We start from the raw sequence: 18,247 nt of genomic DNA, 5'->3' as shown, positions 1-18,247 counted from the left end.
ACTGGAAAGAGAAGCTGCTGAATTGCAACTCATTACCAAACTCAAAACCATGGAGAGACCTGGTCTGAACAAAGACATTGGATTCTTATCTCATTATACATGACTAAGCCATTTTTCACCTTCTCACCCCTTGCCTTTTCCTGTAAGACCTATTGCAGTCATTAAGAGTCGTCAACAGGCTCATCTCAGCTATCTGCCAATCTCCTATTCCCACCACCCTTCTGAGTAATACCCCTCCCCACCTTCTCACTATATAGAAGGATCTGGCAACTTCTGTTTCAGTGTATCTGAAGAAGTGTGCATGCACACGAAAGCTCATACCAAGAACTAACTTAGTTGGTCTTTAAGGTGCTACTGGAAGGAATTTCTTTATTTTGCCCCAAAAGATGTACATCCTGATTTTTCTCCTGCAGGATGTTGGAGGGTATAAAATTGTAGCTCGGGTGGGAGGGAGGATATAGGGGTCTCCAAACAACACTGTGTGAATGGGTGTAGAAACAAACCTACTACATAAAGGCTGAATTTAGTTGCTCCACTCTCTTTTCTCTCTGGCTCCACCCACCCCGGCATGTGGCTCTCAGATGATTGCCCACAAGAGAATGTGGCCCCTGGGCTGGAAAAAAATTCCCCACCCCTGACAGATTAAAAGGTCTCTCAGCTTCCGATTTTAATAATAGGGACAGCTATGACTCACTTGATGACATGGTTGCGAAGACAATGGAGCTTTCCCCCATTGTACAGTGTTACATCAGTGATTAAAAATTTTTGGTTTCAAGCCTGTGGGTGGCTGTTTATTATATTTTGTTTTTAAAAAATCACCAACAGCTTGGGATTAATAGTCTACACTTCCAATTTAAAAATGCTAGAACACGGGGTGTCAGATGCGTATCAAAGCAATTCAGAGCAAACAAAAATTCCTTGTTAGTAAACAAAGCAGATGAATAGTCTAGACGTGTGTGCAGAAGAAAGACGTGTGTGCAGGGTGAAGAGGTGAGACCCAGAATTCTAAAAGGGTGTTTCTCATTAAATGCTCAAAAGAAGACTTATTTTGGTGCTGGAGTCCAGCAACATCTGGCAACCAACATGCTGGCTAGCCTTGCCTGCTGCAGAATTCTTACTCGAATGTATTTTTATTTTATTTTTGGAGGAGAAGGGGGATGGGAAGAACCTAGCACATTATCCAAAGGTAGGCTAGTTAGCATCACACTTAGAGTGGACCTACACTCATTGTTTATACAGTGGTGCCCCACAAGACAAATGCCTCACAAGACGAAAAACTTGCTAGACGAAAGGGTTTTTCGGTTTTGCGTTGCTTCACTAGACGAATTTCCCAATGGGCTTGCTTCGCAAGACGAAAACATCTTGCACTTTTTTTTAAAGCCGCTTGAAGAGGCGCAGTTGCGATGGACCATGCTTCGCAAGACGAAAAACATCGCAAGACAAAAAGACTCGCAGAACAAATTCTTTTCGTTTTGCGAGGCACCACTGTAACGTTTAAAATGTGTTATTAAAATGTGACACCATGGGGGGCTGCAGAGCAGTGAGCCACCGGCAAAGGGAAACTGCCATTAAACGTTATAGAACATTCAGCTTTATAACATTCAGAAGATCACTGTAGATCCAGCCTTAAACTGGTGAGAGCATGGCTCCAGTGCTTGCTCAGCTAATGAAACTATGAAGCGCACTGGATAACCCTCTTTCAGCTGATTCACCAGCTATGACCCCTCTGGCACAGTGGTGACTTGGCCACAGTACTCCCTGCTCTGGTAACTTTCAGAGTGGATTACTGCAATGTGGTCCGCATGGGGCTGCCCTTGAAGATGACTCAGAAATTTCAACTGGTCTAAAATGCAGCAGCCTGATTCCTGGCTGCAGTTCCTGTCAGGGAACTGACATCAGAGACACGGGAGAAGGAGAGGGTCTCTGATTCTGCAGGCGAAGGTCCCAGCACCAGGGGGAGACGCAGCTTGGGAGAAGGGGAAGGAAATAAGTGTAACACCAGGGATCCAGGAGAGTGACGGGACGAGGAGGTGGAGGGGCTCCAGGACTCTTCTCTGGAAGTCAGTGAGGAGAGCCCAGGCACCCCGCTACCCACGCCCACCCTGTGCAGGAGACTCCCACGCAGTGAGAGGCGGAGACGATTGGGCGTCAAACAGCTCTTATGTTGGCAGCGGTTTAAGAAACGCCCACAGACAGATTCTACGAGTGACTAAGGGCAGCCATGCGGAGATGGGCTGTGCAGTCCGAAGGGTTAACCAGGCAACCTAACGCCCAAACGGGGCCGGATTACGCATGAGTAACTCCCAACCACTACAGTTCCCTTTAGATTTCATATTTTAAAACAGCTGCATTGGCTGCCAGTTCATTTCTGAGCCCAATTCATGGTGCTCACATTAGTGTTTAATACCCTAAATAACTTAGGTCCCAAATATCTGAAAGACCACCTCCTTCAATGAAGGTCCTCCTGGGTGTTCAGATCAGCAGAGTGGGTCTCTTTGTGGTTCCAAATCCTGCAGAAGTTCAGGGGGTGGCAAGCCTGAGAAAAGGCTTTCTCTGGGGCAGCCCCTAAGTTGTGGAATTCCCTCCCCACAGAGGTGCACCTGGTACCTCCACTATACAATTTTTGGTGAATGCACACCCATGCATGCTTTATGTCAGAATCCACCACCTAAACAGGGTTTCCTGAGTCTTCCTGTTCCTGACTGATGGTAGAGGACTGAGCAGTTTGCTACAGAGCTTTGCAGACCACATGGTGCTGCATTGCAAAAACTGGGGAGCCCGACAAAATTACAGTGGGCTGATTGAATTTGGCACAATTTATCACTAAAAATAAATACAGCGGTACCTCGGGTTACATACGCTTCAGGTTACAGGCTCCGCTAACCCAGAAATAGTAACTTGGCTTAAGAACTTTGCCTCAGGAAGAGAACAGAAATTGTGTTCTGGCGGTGCAGTGGCAGCGGGAGGCCCCATTAGCTAAAGTGGTGCTTCAGGTTAAGAACGGACCTCTGGAATGAATTAAGTACTTAACCCGAGGTACCACTGTAGATGCAAGGGTGTCACAGCAGATCCTCCAAGTGTCCCTATTTTCCAGGGATGTCCCTGATTTAGAGAAGCCGTCCCAGGTTTCCTTAGGACATCCCTATTTTCATTGGAGAAATTTTGGAGGGTGTAGAGTTATTTGACTCCTGAGCTGTCTGAAGGCAATTCTGTACAGGGAAGTTTTTTTAAAAAAAGTTTTATGTTTTATTATGTTTTTATATATGTTGGAAGCCACCTAGAGTGGCTGGGGCATCCCAGTCAGATGTGTGGGGTATAAATAGTAAAATTATCATTATGGACTGGGACGTCCCTATTTTTATCGGAGATAAGTTGGACGGTATGCCATAGAAGATAAAAAAAAATCTGAAGAGATAGGAAAAATACTGAACTGCCACACACTTCCGCAGAGACAATGATGTAACCATATAATGTCTGTGCAGATGAACTCTTGGAGCTCTGATACCCCAAGAGAACTGAATGTGTCAATGGCTCATTGAAAGGTCTACAGGGAGAGAAGGATGATATTCTCACCCCACCTTCATTTCCCTGGGAAGATGATCATTCATTCTTTTGGCACCGAAAGCAAAAGAAGCCATTAGTGATCCTCAGACATGGACTGTATAAATGCTGTCATCTGGGGGCAAGTGTATAATGCATTTCATCACAGCTTGCCAATTGACATTCTTGATCTGTCTTAATTCGAAGAGCTTCACCTTGTAAGATTTCTTAATCCTCTCTGCCCCCACCTCCAATAAAGCCATAATTGCTAAAGGCTATTGCTTCATTTGCTTTTTTAAAAAAAGAAAGAAAGAAAGAGCCAAGTACAGTCATAACATGGAAGTTGAACAGAATCTGTTCCGGAAGTCCGTTCGACTTCCAAAATGTTTGGAAACCAAAGTGTGGCTTCTGATTGGCTGCATGAAGTTCCTGCAGGCAATCGGAAGCCGTGGAAGCCCTGTAGGACATTCGGGTTCCAAATAACTTTTGCAAACCGGAAAACTCACTTCCAGGTTTGTGGCGTTCGGGAGCCAAGGTACGACTGTAGTCTAAAGCAGCATAAAAGATGGAGCTGGGCTCTATACAGTGGTACCTCGGGTTAACTACACTTCAGGTTACAGACTCCGCTAACCCAGAAATAGTACCTTGGGTTAAGAACTTTGCTTCAGGATAAGAACAGAAATTGTGCTCCGGTGGTGCAGCGGCAGCAGGAGGCCCCATTAGCTAAAGTGGTGCTTCAGGTTAAGAACAGTTTCAGGTTAAGAACGGACTTAACTTGAGGTACCACTGTACTCAGATATTTGGCCAGTTTTCCAGAGCAATACGTAGACTTCAGCCTTCCTCACATCCTGCAGATCCTGGCCAGTTCCCCACCAAATTGATTTCAAGCTGCTATTCTCCGGCCTTCTTCACTTGCCCCTATTTTTCTTGAGCAGGAGCCCACACCTTTAGACCTGCGGGCACCTTTGGGTTTTTGTGCAAGTGCTGTGGGTGCCATGCCCTTCCGCCATGCCACTCCCTGCTCGCCAGATCACCCCACTGAGAAACAGTGTGAAAAATGCCCATGTATTCACACTTTGCTTATCCAAAGGATCTGGGTAGGATCCAGTAGAATTATTCTGAGTACTGAAAAGCACATAGAGCTGAAAGAGGAAGTGGGAAAGACTGCCAGTCTAGGAACTTCTTACTTCATCTCTATGTGGTTTTCAAGGCAGGGAAAAATAACCACCAACAGTACTTCATGACCAAAGGAGGCAGTGAAGGAGGAGGGCAGGGAGGTGGGTTGTGAGTGACAGAGGAAGACTGGAAGGGAACCTTTGTTCCCACTAGTGTCATGTTGGAGACCTGTGCTGGCCGTAAGAGTTATGCTTTGCCTCCACTGTCAGGTGAAAATCACAGGATGGGGAGAGTGTATTTGTGGTTGGTTCCTTCTTGTAGGTTTCCTACAGGCATCTGATTGGCCACTGTGAGAGCAGGATGCTGGTCTAGGTGGGTCATTGGCCTGATCCTGAAGGCTGCCATTTCTTTATTTACTTCCCACTCTTCAAACTAAAAGCTATTCAGGACAACATGCAATCATAAAATTAAGGAGGGTCCTAAAAACATCATGGTTTGGGGGAGGAAGGAGGCAGCAAGGAAGGAGAGACTGTGGAATTCCTGACAATAAGAATCACTCAGCAAGGAAAGTACATTCCCCAACCCACCCCCATCAGAGGTGTTGTTCAGCCTAGATTCCTGTTCGGTGAGAAATTAGTTGTTAAAGAGAGGCAGGACACAACTGGAGGAGGGAAAGTGAAGCTTGTAATTAAAGCTGATGGGAAGTAAAACTCGGAAGGTTTATTTATATCCTAATGGATTGGGGGGTGGGGTTGCTGAGCTCCGTCAGGTATTGGGAAGAGAAAACTGCTAAAAGTTTGCAGGAGTGCTTCTGCATTCAAACAAAAAAAGCCACCGGAAATGTAACAAAATATGTTTCCTTGTTGCCTTTTCCTCTTTCTTCCATCATTTCCTCTTTATTGCTTCTTTTTCATTGCTCCATCTGGGCAGGGAATAGGAATGAACAGATTTGCCAATTTCAGTATCTCTCCCTTTCTCCACTTTTCCAGCCTGAAGTTTCTACATCAAATTTCTACATCCATTTGCAAATGTTTCTAAAATGATTCTGCCAGGAAATCTGTACACATTTCTGTGCATGTTTTCCCCAAGGGATGCTGTTTGTATCCCATTTTGTCTGGTGCTTCAGGCCACATAAAGGTTCAAGAAGTGCAAACCAGGTTGTTTTTCATGAAAATGTGAACTAAAAATAACTATCCCTAGTCCTTACTCAACTGTAGTGGATGGATTTAGGGCATGGGTAGGCAAACTAAGGGGGCCGGATCTGACCCAATCGCCTTCTAAATCCGGCCAGTGGATGGTCTTTGAATCAGCATGTTTTTACATGAGTAGAATGTGCCGTTTTATTTAAAATGTATCTCTGGGTTATTTGTGGGGCATAGGAGTTCGTTCATTCCCCCCCCCCAAAAAAAGTATAGTCCATCCCCTCAGAAAGTCTGAGGGGAGGGACAGTGGACCGGCACCTGCTGAAAAAGTTTGCCTACCCATGAGTTAGGAGATCGACTGCTAACAAGTCCTTGTTAGCAAACTCTCTCTCTCCTCCCTCCCACCTTCTTCAAGTACTTCACAAATAAATAGGGCAATTTGTGTGTCTGTTGTACTTCTTCCCAAGATGGTATCTCTGAGCATCTTCCAAACAATAGAGGAGTGACATTTTTACCAACCCACGTTTCAATCATGAGCTAAGTGACAAAGCTATACTGTAGGTGTTTGCTTTGCATTTTAAAAAATGCTGACAGATGTAGTCTTAGGGGAAGGTTACGAATGAGTGCCATGGGGTGCTTGGGAACAGTGGAAACGAAATTCAAAAGCGCTTTGAAGTTCATTTTCAATAAAGCAGGGTGAGATCCAGTCAAAATTTATCGGAGCCTTTTATGTAATTTCTCTGCTTAGGTGGTGGAGATGAGGCACTCAGGTCAATTATTTTTTGCATCCCTGGAGTCAAAACCATCCCTGGACATCTGGAAGAAGCAGTGGTTGTGGCAGCAGGCTATTGCAAAGTTTCCACCTAACACAACTAGTGGCTGACCTTTTTCGCTGGGTGCTATAGGGGTGTGCATCGGCTCTGTGTGTGCCCAAATTGTGAGCTGAATTGGGGTGGTTTTGGGAAGGTCCTTGTATGTTGGATTAGCAAATTGTCTTGACTTAGAATGGAGGCTCATGGAGCTTCTGAGCTACTTTGTGGCCTCAACCTATTTTCTTCTTTTGAGAAACAAAAGAAACACTGAAAACTCTAGCATGTTGGGGGGGGGGGAGTTGGGGGTAGGAGAGGTAGGAGGTATAGCCACAGTTCCATAATACAGCAGGTAAAGGTAAAGGTAAAGGGCCCCCTGACCATTAGGTCCAGTCATGACCGACTCTGGGGTTGCGGCGCTCATCTCGCTTTATTGGCTGAGGGAGCCAGCATACAGCTTCCGGGTCATGTGGCCAGCATGACTAAGCCACTTCTGGCGAACCAGAGCAGCACATGGAAATGCCGTTTACCTTCCCGCCAGAGCGGTACCTATTTATCTATTTGCACTTTGATGTGCTTTTGAACTGCTAGGTTGGCAGGAGCAGGGACCGAGCAACGAGAGCTCATGCCGTCGTGGGGATTCGAACCGCCGACCTTCTGATTGGCAAGTCCTAGGCTCTGTGGTTTAACCCACAGCGCCACCCGTGTCCCAACAATACAGCAGGTACCGCTATGTAAAAAAGGACCATTGAGCAGAAGTGCTAGCTTTATAACCAGGAAAATTAATGCAATAAATTGCATGTCCGCATGCAGCCTAAATCAGGGATGGGGAATCTGTGGCCTTGGACTACAACACCCAAGCACTGGCCTTGATGGCTGGAGCTGATGGGAGTTGGAATCCAGCAGCATTTGGGGTGGGCTCACAGGTTCCCCTTGCCAACCCTGAACTAATTGTGAAGCACAAATAAAAGAAAGAAATACACATTAAAATAAAATAAAATTCATAAGGATAATCTGAACAGAAATCAAAATTTTCCCACATCTCAAAAACAGACCTCGTTTCAGATTTTGCAGTGGGGATCTGGAATATCGCATTTGAGTCCTCCTCCTGCTGCCCTCCCCATGCCCCTTGCCTTTGTCATTACCGCAGGAATCAAAGTGCTCCCTGAGTGGGTGGATGAAGAGGCACTTAGATTTTGAGGAGATCAGCAGAGGAGTGAAATCTAAAGCAGTGGGTATTTTGAGATAAGTAGGTGCTGCAAGAGTTAAATGAAGTTCACTGTGTTCCACGTTTCAATCTCCCATGGTCTCATATTATCGTTTGCAGCAAGTATATGTTATAATTCCACACAGTGTTCTTCATGCAGCTCGGTGAACTGGTGTGCAAGAAACACAAGCCTGAAACCCAGGTAGTCCAAGCTCACGTTGTTAAGATGCAGGAAAGATTCCTATGTACCTCTCTATAGAGAAATGATATGCTGCAAACCGACTCTGAACCTGTTCAGTGCAAAGCTTTCACCTTGTAGCTTTTAATGAGGCCTAGAGAACTTGAGGTTCTCAGAATTCTAAGCCCATGTTCACATGGGAGATTATTCTGTCTTCCCAATATTTCCTTACCCCGTAATTTCCACACTTGATTTCATCTTCCGCACAACAGAAAAGACTAGCGGAACATAGTGAATGTTTAGCACTCATTTCCATACCATTTGCTTCCAGAAATAGTCCATTGTCAGTCCCCCCAAAGTGTGGGAGTTTTGCGCTGTCATTTCCCCGCCAATTTCATGAATCGTGTCATGTGGTGAAATTTGGGGTGGAATTCTGACATACAATTCTTTCCTGCCATTTTCATGGGCCAATCACGGGGGAACAAAAGTGTTCATGCGCATGGAGGGCTGGAAAATGTTGGATGACGTCTACGTCTCTGCCCTACCATGCCCGCTGGTGCGAAGGAAATTTAGCATGACACAGCTGGACATTGGTCAAAAAGCTACAGTTCCATAATGCAGCAGGTATTGAAGGTGAAGGGAATGTTAGAAAATGGGACAGAGGTGCTAGCAGTATAATCAAGAAAATGAATGCAAAAACCCCACTTCTAAATGCAAGACAGAACAGCAAGAAGAAAGCTACTCAGCACTGCCCAACCTTTAATTGCTCACTATAGTGTGTGCAATCACTAAAGAGGGTATTCAATATTGTTCCAGAATCAAATAACATGGAAATGAGCATTTGTCAGGGGTTTGGGACTCAGAGGAGAGCAGTTGGAAATCGGGACCAGCGTCACCGCCAGAGAGCAGGGAAGAGGAAAGGAGCCAGGGGGCAAGCGCTGGCAGCTCACCACAGGAGGGAGGGCACGAGTCAGGAGTGGCCACACCTCCATCGGGGAGCGAAGAAACGGTTAAGCGGAAAGTGGAAGGTTGGGCGCGCGCGCCAAGTTCAAATGCAGAGGAAGGTGACGCAGTAAGCAGCCCGGAAAGGGAGCCAGGTCCTAAAGCCCGGCGCAAGGAGACAGGAGGGTCCGGGGGGTCAGCGTCAGAAGAATCCCGGAAGGAAGAGACCCCGGGGGGTAGAGGGACCCAGAGGAGGACAGTCAGGCGGAAAAGGTGGAGCCGGGCTAGGATATTAAGTTGGTGCACACGGGGCGGAGACTCAGACGGAGCTTCGCCGATCTAGCTACTAGACGTAGAGTTGCGCGCAGCAGCGTGAGAATGGAAACTGTAACTCAATAAAGACTTTTACTTAATGATCGCTGGCTAGCGTGATCCTCTGTGAGCTAGGATCTTCAAGCAGCTCTGACAGTAAGCTCCGTCTCGTAATTGTGGGCATCTACAGCCTCGAGGAGGGGAGAGAAGCAGGTGCCTACTAGCGAGCTCACGAACGGCAGACGACATGACGGCTGAGCAGCAGATAGAGGAACTCAGAAAAGCAGTGTCACAACTGAATGCCGAGGCTCTCGCATCCAGGAAGAGAGAGGAGGAGGCAGCTGCCGCCTGCAGGGATCTCCAGGTCAGGTTAGACGTGCTGACAAAGCAGACACCCAGGCAGGAGGGAATTGGGTTGGCGAGACGAACAGGCGGTCTGGTCTCTCACTTCGATGGGAACCTGCAACAGTATCCCAACTTTAGAGCAGACGTACTGTGCGCACTGCAACTGCTGAATAAAGACTTTAGAGATGAGCAAGAGAAAGTGGGATTCATCATGTCCCATTTGCATGGGGATGCTAAAGCATGGCTGCGCAATTTATGGAGAGATAAGGATCCGGCGCTCCAAAATGCGGATGCCTTTATTAAAGCGATGGATGGATGTTTTTTATCAAGCATTGACGTGGATCTTGCCCGGAAGGAGGTGCATGGACTAAGGCAAGGGAGGGCCAGCGTGAGGCAGTACCATGCCCGCTTTTTCGCTTTGGTCAGTGCCCTGGAATGGGACAGAGATTCGGCCCCTGTAAGAGACCTCTTTTGGGAGGGGCTGCACAGCTCGATTAAAGATGAGATCGCGAGGGGGGAGAGACCCCGGACCACCCAGGAGGTCATTCAGAGGGCACTGGCAGTGGGGGTGCGGCTGGAAGAACGTCCGTGGAGCAGGGACGAAGGGCGTGGAGGGCGCGAACCAGCCAGGGGCTCCTCCTTCCTTCCCAGAGAAGCAGCGCGTGCGCAATCCACGCCTCCGCCAGGAGGAGGAGTGGAACCTATGGAGGTTGGAGGTGCAAGGGCTCAGTCAGCAACCAGAGCCCTAGCACCGGCAGCAGTGAAAGCGAAGCCTCCTAGAGGGAACAGGAAGTGTTACGTCTGTGAGGAGCCAGGGCATATGGCGAAAGAGTGTCCCCAGAGGCTCCACAAGCTCACTGCAGCCTCAGCAATGGTGACTGCAGCAACGCAGCAAGGAGGACCACAGCAGGGAAACGACGCAGTCTGGCTGGAGGAAGAGGCCCTGGGGCCCAGCCAGACGTGTTAGTGACGCAGTCCCCAGAGATTTTACAGCCCGTGGACCCCCTCCCGCCCAAACCAGTAGTGAGGCTCACCGCATCTCTCCAGCTGCCCAATGGAATCACCATGGACGTGCCAATCACAGTTGACTCGGGCAGCAATGCGGACTTTATAGGGCAGGACTTTGTCGACAAACACGCTATACAGTTGCTGCCGGCCACACTGCCCCTGCAGGTTGTCACGGTGGATGGCAGGGAGTTGCTAGGGGGGCAAGTGGTGAAGCAGACGCCACCGATGGCGATGCGACTTGGGAATCACAAAGAAATCATCAGCTTCAATGTCACTCAACTATCGGATACGCCCATTGTATTGGGAATGAGTTGGCTGGACAAGCACAGCCCAACGCTGGCTTGGTACCAGAGGCAGCTGATCTTCGGCTCTTCCTTTTGTGCTGAACACTGCATCGTGCCCCGGCAGGAAGGAGAGGAAGAGGAGTCACAGCTGCTGCTAGGCACGCTGCAAGCGATTCCCCACAAGTACGCAGAATTTTTGGAAGTTTTCTGCGAGAAGGAGGCAGACAGGCTACCCCCTCACAGACCATATGACTGCAAAATTGACCTGCTGCCGGGGGCGGCGCTGCCTAAAGGGAAACTGTATTCCATGTCAGAGGATGAACTGCAGGAACTCAAAGAGTTCATAGATCATAATTTGGAGCGCGGTTTCATCCGAGAGTCCAAGGCAGCGGGGGGCAGTCCTGTATTCTTTGTTAAAAAGCGAGACACGCCCCAAAAAAGACTGGTAGTGGACTATCGCATTTTAAACAATGGGACCAAGCCATCGGACTTCCCCATGCCCCGAATCGACTACCTCCTCGCAAAGGTACGCAAGGGAAAAGTGTTCACCAAGTTAGACCTGCGAGGGGCGTACAACCTCATTCGCATGCGGGAGGGAGATGAGTGGAAGACGGCCATGTTCATGCCACTGGGTACCTACGAATATAGAGTTATGCCTTTTGGATTGCAAAATGGCTCCCACGTTTTTCAAGCTTTCATGCATCACGTGTTGGCGGGACTTCTCTACAAGACGTGCGTCTGTTTCTTAGATGACATCCTGATCTTTTCGGAATCGCAGCAGGAGCATGACGGACACGTCAAGGAAGTGCTGAGCAGGCTAAAGCAGCATAGGCTCTACGCCAAGCTGGAGAAGTGCCAATTTGACGTGACGGAGGTGGATTTTCTGGGCTACAAGTTGTCTGACAAGGGGCTCGCCATGGACAGCGCCAAGGTTCGAGCGGTATCGGATTGGAAGAGTCCACGCAACCGGAAGGAGGTCCAACGGTTTGTCGGCTTTGCGAACTTCTATCGCAAGTTTATCAAGGGCTTCGCTATGCAGACAGCGGCCATCACAGACACGCTTAGCTCCAAGAAAAAGAAGTTCGTTTGGACAGAGCAGGCGGAGCAGTCCTTTCAGGCACTCAAGCGTCTCTTCGCGTCGGAAGAGCAGCTGCTTCACGTCAACCCCAGCAGGCCGATGAGGGTGGAGACAGACGCCTCGGACAGAGCCGTGGGGGCGGTCCTGCTGCAAAAGGACCCGCAGGGGGTGTGGCGACCGGGAGCGTTTTACTCCAGGAAGCTCAGCAAGTCCGAGCAGAACTACACCATCTGGGACAGGGAGTTGCTGGCCATTCATGCAGCGTTCAAAGCGTGGAGGCACTTCCTGATCGGCGCCAAGCACACGGTGCAGGTTTGCACGGACCACAAGAATCTGGAGCACTGGCGCACGGCACAGTTCCTAAACCAGAGGCAGATACGTTGGGCTGAGTTCTTTGCGAACTTCGACTTCCGCATAGAGTATGTCCCGGGGGACACCAACATCATGGCGGACGCTCTCTCCCGTAAGCCGCAGTATCTGGAGGACGCAACGCCAGCAGCCGCCATGCACATCTTCGCACCAACAGTGTGGGCGTGCGCCGCGGCAACCGTGGACCTGGAGGCGGTGCGACGAGCGTTGCAGGATGACTCCTTCGCGCAAGCAAAGATGGCAGAGGTGCAAAGGGGCAAGGCAGCGGCCGACGGTTTCCAGCTACGAGATGGTTTGCTCATCCGTAAAGGGGCCATTTACGTGCCGGGAGACGACCTTCGCGCCAAGGTGCTGCAGCAGCTGCACGACGCGCCCACTGCCGGGCACTTCGGCAAGGAGAAGACGGTGGAATTAGTAGCCAGGGATTTCTGGTGGCCTGGAATGAGAGGGGAGGTCGCAGACTACGTGGCGAGGTGTGACACCTGCCAGAGGGCCAAGCCAGTGCACAGACGACCGGCCGGACTGTTGGAACCGCTGCAAACTCCGGTCGAACCTTGGGAAAGGGTGGCCCTGGACTTTGTCACGGATCTGCCCAGCTCGAGGGGCAAGACGGCAGTGCTGGTGGTGGTGGACCTGTTTTCCAAGATGGCACATTTCATTCCGTGTGCTAAGGTGGCCACGGTGGAGCAAACCGCCAAACTGTTCATAGACCACGTGTTCAAGGTTCACGGTCTGCCACGGTCTATTCTGTCCGACCGGGGGCGGCAGTTCATCTCGAAATTCTGGCAGAAGCTGATGGGCTTCCTGAGCGTCAAGATCAACCTGGCGTCGGCGAGACACCCGCAGACCAACGGGCAAGCGGAGCGGGTCAATGCCATCATGCAGCAGTACCTGAGATGTTATGCAAATCAACAGCCTGCGACGTGGGTGGATTACCTGCCGCTTGCCGAGTTCGCCTACAACAACACGAAGCACGTGTCCACGGGGGTCACGCCGTTCTTCGCCAACAACGGGAGGCACCCCAGAACCTTCCCGGGACTGGAAAGAATGGGGGAGGGGGAGCCGCAGACAGCAGATGCGTTCGCGTCGGAACTGCAGGAAGTCCACGATCAGCTGAGGCGCCACCTGGAGCTGGCCAAGCACGCATACAAGGTACAAGCGGACAAACACAGAAGGGTTGGCGAAGAGCTCCACGTGGGAGACTGGGTCTGGTTAGCAGCCCACGCAGTGCCGGCCAGGTCGTTGGCCAAGAAGAAACTAGGGCATAAACAACTGGGGCCCTACCAAGTCGAAGAGCAGGTCAACCCGGTAGCTTTCAGACTGGCACTTCCGGAGGGTTCCAGAATGCATCCGGTATTCCACAGATCGGTGCTCACTCCCTACAAGGCACCGCACAGGTTCCAGGAACCCGGAACGGCGCCGAGTCCGGTCAGAGACAGAACAGGGCACGCGGGAGTGGCACAGAAGGAGCGCATCAATGAAGTCACGGAGATTTTGGACTCCAGATGGGGGGAAGAGGGGGTAGAATACTTTCTCGCCAAGGAGGGCACCCCGGCCAGTGCGAACAGCTGGGTGCCGGGCTACGCCTTGGACGAACCTCTGCTCAAAGACGAGTTTCATGCCCTCTTCCCACATAGACCTATGCCAGCAGACTTTTTCGACGACTGGCTTTTCACGCCCACGCTTTCGGCCAGCACGTTCCGGGGGTTCGACTCGGACGAGGACCCGACACGAGACGTCCGTTCCCCGGAGGGGTCACCCTCGGGATCTGCATCAGAACCCTCGTATTGGTGGGACGATAGGCCAGAGGAGCAGTTCCGCAGAAAGTGGCTGGAATGCTCAGGACGAGCAACGCCGCCAGGAGGAAGTGAGGGAGAGACGGACATGGACATTTTCGGGGACGACCCTGGTTTCGAGCACGGCGGTACAGAGATGGAAGCGGAGGTGACCGTCGTCGACGAGAGCAGGGAGGAAGACCCGGGAGACTTCAGATGGAGACCCGCCACGGGAAGCGAACGATATCCGACGTTCGTCCCTTTGCAACAGCAGCACCCAGCTCCAGCACCGGAAGGAGGGGAGGGGGGAATGGGGGGCTTCGAGGGGGGGATGGATGTCAGGGGTTTGGGACTCAGAGGAGAGCAGTTGGAAATCGGGACCAGCGTCACCGCCAGAGAGCAGGGAAGAGGAAAGGAGCCAGGGGGCAAGCGCTGGCAGCTCACCACAGGAGGGAGGGCACGAGTCAGGAGTGGCCACACCTCCATCGGGGAGCGAAGAAACGGTTAAGCGGAAAGTGGAAGGTTGGGCGCGCGCGCCAAGTTCAAATGCAGAGGAAGGTGACGCAGTAAGCAGCCCGGAAAGGGAGCCAGGTCCTAAAGCCCGGCGCAAGGAGACAGGAGGGTCCGGGGGGTCAGCGTCAGAAGAATCCCGGAAGGAAGAGACCCCGGGGGGTAGAGGGACCCAGAGGAGGACAGTCAGGCGGAAAAGGTGGAGCCGGGCTAGGATATTAAGTTGGTGCACACGGGGCGGAGACTCAGACGGAGCTTCGCCGATCTAGCTACTAGACGTAGAGTTGCGCGCAGCAGCGTGAGAATGGAAACTGTAACTCAATAAAGACTTTTACTTAATGATCGCTGGCTAGCGTGATCCTCTGTGAGCTAGGATCTTCAAGCAGCTCTGACAGCATTAAACAGGCACTATAGTTTTCCAGAAGTGGCTTTTACATCATGTGAAAGTTCAAATATAATGCAAAAATTAACAGAGAAATGGAATAATCTGCTGTGTGAATGGCACTGAAAGCTATTCTCAGCTTTCTTTGTTTTCCTCATGTTTGAATTTTTGTAAGTCACATTGAGTCCTGGTTCTGGGGAAAAGGCAGGATAATAATAGGAATATTCAGTGCCTCATCTCTTGTGCCAACCTAGAATCTTAGATTTTGAGAAACTTTAATCGTGAAATGCCAGATCAAAGCGTGACACTATGCTAATGTTTTATGTGGCTTCTTCTGAACTGACTACTTTCTGCCCCCCACCCAGCACCAGCCATTGGCTTGGTTGAGTTCTTTGTGCACGATCATGTGGCTGTGTGCTCATGCGTGCAGGTGCAGAAGTATTTCACCCATTTCTCCTTTCCCTCATGACCTCTGATCTCTTGTTTGCCTCCAACCCCACTTCTGTCAATGGTGCCCACCTGAGAGATGCCAGAACTGGATTACTAGGTAGAATATTCATTTAAGATATCTCAACTGGGGAGTAATGAGTGGGGGGAACTGACTGGGAACTGAATGGATTTGGTACAGGATCTGCTCAGAAATTAATTGGGGGGATGAATTTAAGCATTAATTTGGGATGGTCTGAAGTGAGTGCAAATGAATTGAATATTTTATCTTGAAAATTGGAAATTGTGACTATGGAAATTGTGGACTGGAAATTGTGACTATGACCCATGACTCAAATATTTTATGTGTGTATTTTTATCCCTTGGATAAGGACTATTTTGCCAGGTTCTTAGACCTCCTTCCTTAAATTTGTGTGAAGCTCCACAAGGGACTGCCCTGATGACAGCTCAATACAGTTCAGGCTACAGTGCTTAGTAGTGTTTCTTGTTTGGCCAATGTGCAGGGAAGTGCTGTGGCTCAGTTGCAGAGCATCTGCCTTGCATGCAGAAGGTCCCAGGTTCAATTCTCGGCATCTCCAGGTAGGGCAGGGAGAGAATCCTGCCCCAAACCCTGAAGAGCTGCGACCTGTCAGTGTAGACAGTACTGAACTAGATAGACCAAGATAGGGACGCAAGTGGCGCTGTGGTCTAAACCACTGAGCCTCTTGGGCTTGCTGATCAGAAGGTTGGCAGTTCAAATCCCCGCAATGGGGTGAGCTCCCGTTGCTCTGTCCCACCTCCTGCCAACCTAGCAGTTCAAAAGCACACCAGTGCAAGTAGATAAATAGGTACCACTCCAGCGGGAAGGTAAACGGAGTTTCCGTGAGCTCTGGTTTCCATCACAGTGTTCTGTTGTACCAGAAGCGGTTTAGCCATGCTGGCCACATGACCAGGCAAACCATGGGCAAACACCGGCTCCCTCAGCCTGAAAGCGAGATGAGCGCCACAACCCCACAGTCGCCTTTGACTGGACTTAACCATCCGGGGGTCCTTTACCTTTTACCTAGATAGACCAAGGGTCTGACTGTGTATCATACAGCTTCCTAGATATTGATGGTAAACCAGTTGGGAAACCTTGTGTGCAGCTGTGAGGTGCTTGTGGGAAGGACAGGATGCAGATGGAAGAGCTGTTCAGTCCAGTGATAGCAGTGTAATTCTGGACAATACCACTTTGGATGGCAAGTGGGAGATTTCTTTTCTGAATTCTCGGCCACGGTAAAATAAACCATCTTTCAATGCAACTCAAGAATATTTTTTAGCATAGCCATCTTCCCGAGCCTCTAGTTTACTACTTTACAGATCTGCAGCACATACAGCATAATGTGGGGGCAGAAAGGACCGCACCACCTGAAGCCAAAGTCAATGGATGTTATTTTGAATGCATCCCTATGTTAAAAGAAAAAGAAAAACATATACAGTGGTACCTCGAGTTAAGAACTTAATTCGTTCCAGTGGTCTGTTCTTAACCTGAAACTGTTCTTAACCTGAGGTACCACTTTAGCTAATGCCCACCCCCCCTGCTGCCGCACCGCCACCGCACAATTTCTATTCTCATCCTGAAGCAAAGTTCTTAACCCGAGGTACTATTTCTGGGTTAGCGGAGTCTGTAACCTGAAGCGTCTATAACCTGAAGCATCTGTAACCCCAGGTACCACTGTATAGCACATTAGGGAGAAAAGGCCTAGGTCTTCTCTGCTAATTCCTTCCTTCCTTCCTTCCTTCCTTCCTTCCTTCCTTCCTTCCTTCCTTCCTTTGCAAGGATTGTTTGTGAGAAAGAGTAGCTTCCCCTATCCTAGCTATAACATTGGTTACAGAGACAACAAAAGCTTTAAAACTGAGCATTTTGAATTGATCTGTGCTTTTTCACATGATGCTTAAAAACTGAGTAACAGCTGGTTGCTGGATTTGCAGAGACCAGGGAATCCACCTTCTCCTTCCCTGGAGGCCTGGGATCAACCTCAAAACCTGCAAACCAGGACCTTATTTGAATAGCTGTTCCTTCCTCCTACACTCCATCTTAAGACCTGGAGCAGATGCAGTCTGCTTGAAGAACAGGAGTCTTCCTTTCCATCCACCACCCCTGTCTTTGCAGTTTTTACCAAGAAGCTTGTGGGAAGCTTGCGCACGCTCCACCCGGCGGTTTGCTGGTGGTGCCACTAGAGCGCCGTATGGACCACAGTGGGATCCTGTGCTTGTGGCTGCAGCGGTGGTGGCGGGATCCTCCACACGTGGCTGCGGCGGCGTGATGGTGGCGGGTCATGCCACCGCGCCCAGGGGTGGCGGGGGAAGCCTCCCGCGAGGTGCCTTATTGTCACCCCTTCAGAGATGGCACCCGAAGCAGACTGCCCCACTGCCCACCTTCTTCCACCACTGCATCCAACCACAATTATTTGTTGTTATTATTATTATTGATGATGATGATTTTGCTTTCAGTTAAGGCACAATCTTCTGTACAAGGAATACAGAGTGGAAGTCATCTTGTTTTTTACCTCAGGCAGCCAAATGACTTGGGGCAGTCCTAATTATGCAAAAACGAGACCTTAAACGCACATTGTAAATAGCACATGACTTCTACTTCTATTGTTGAATATAGCATCTACAACATGGATTTGTCAGGACTTGGGAGCAGCTGGGGATTCAAAGCAGGGTGTGGTGCGCAGGCCTTGCTTCTGGTCTTCTGCTCCTTGGGGCAAACCACTCAGACTTCAAACAGTTATGCTATTCTCCCAGATTCCACCGTAGCTTTTCACACAGAGGCAATTCA

The sequence above is a fragment of the Podarcis liolepis genome (genome assembly GCF_965112155.1).
Source record: "Podarcis liolepis genome assembly, chromosome: 9".
NCBI lineage: Eukaryota > Metazoa > Chordata > Lepidosauria > Squamata > Lacertidae > Podarcis > Podarcis liolepis.
This window is presented reverse-complemented; position numbering follows the sequence as displayed.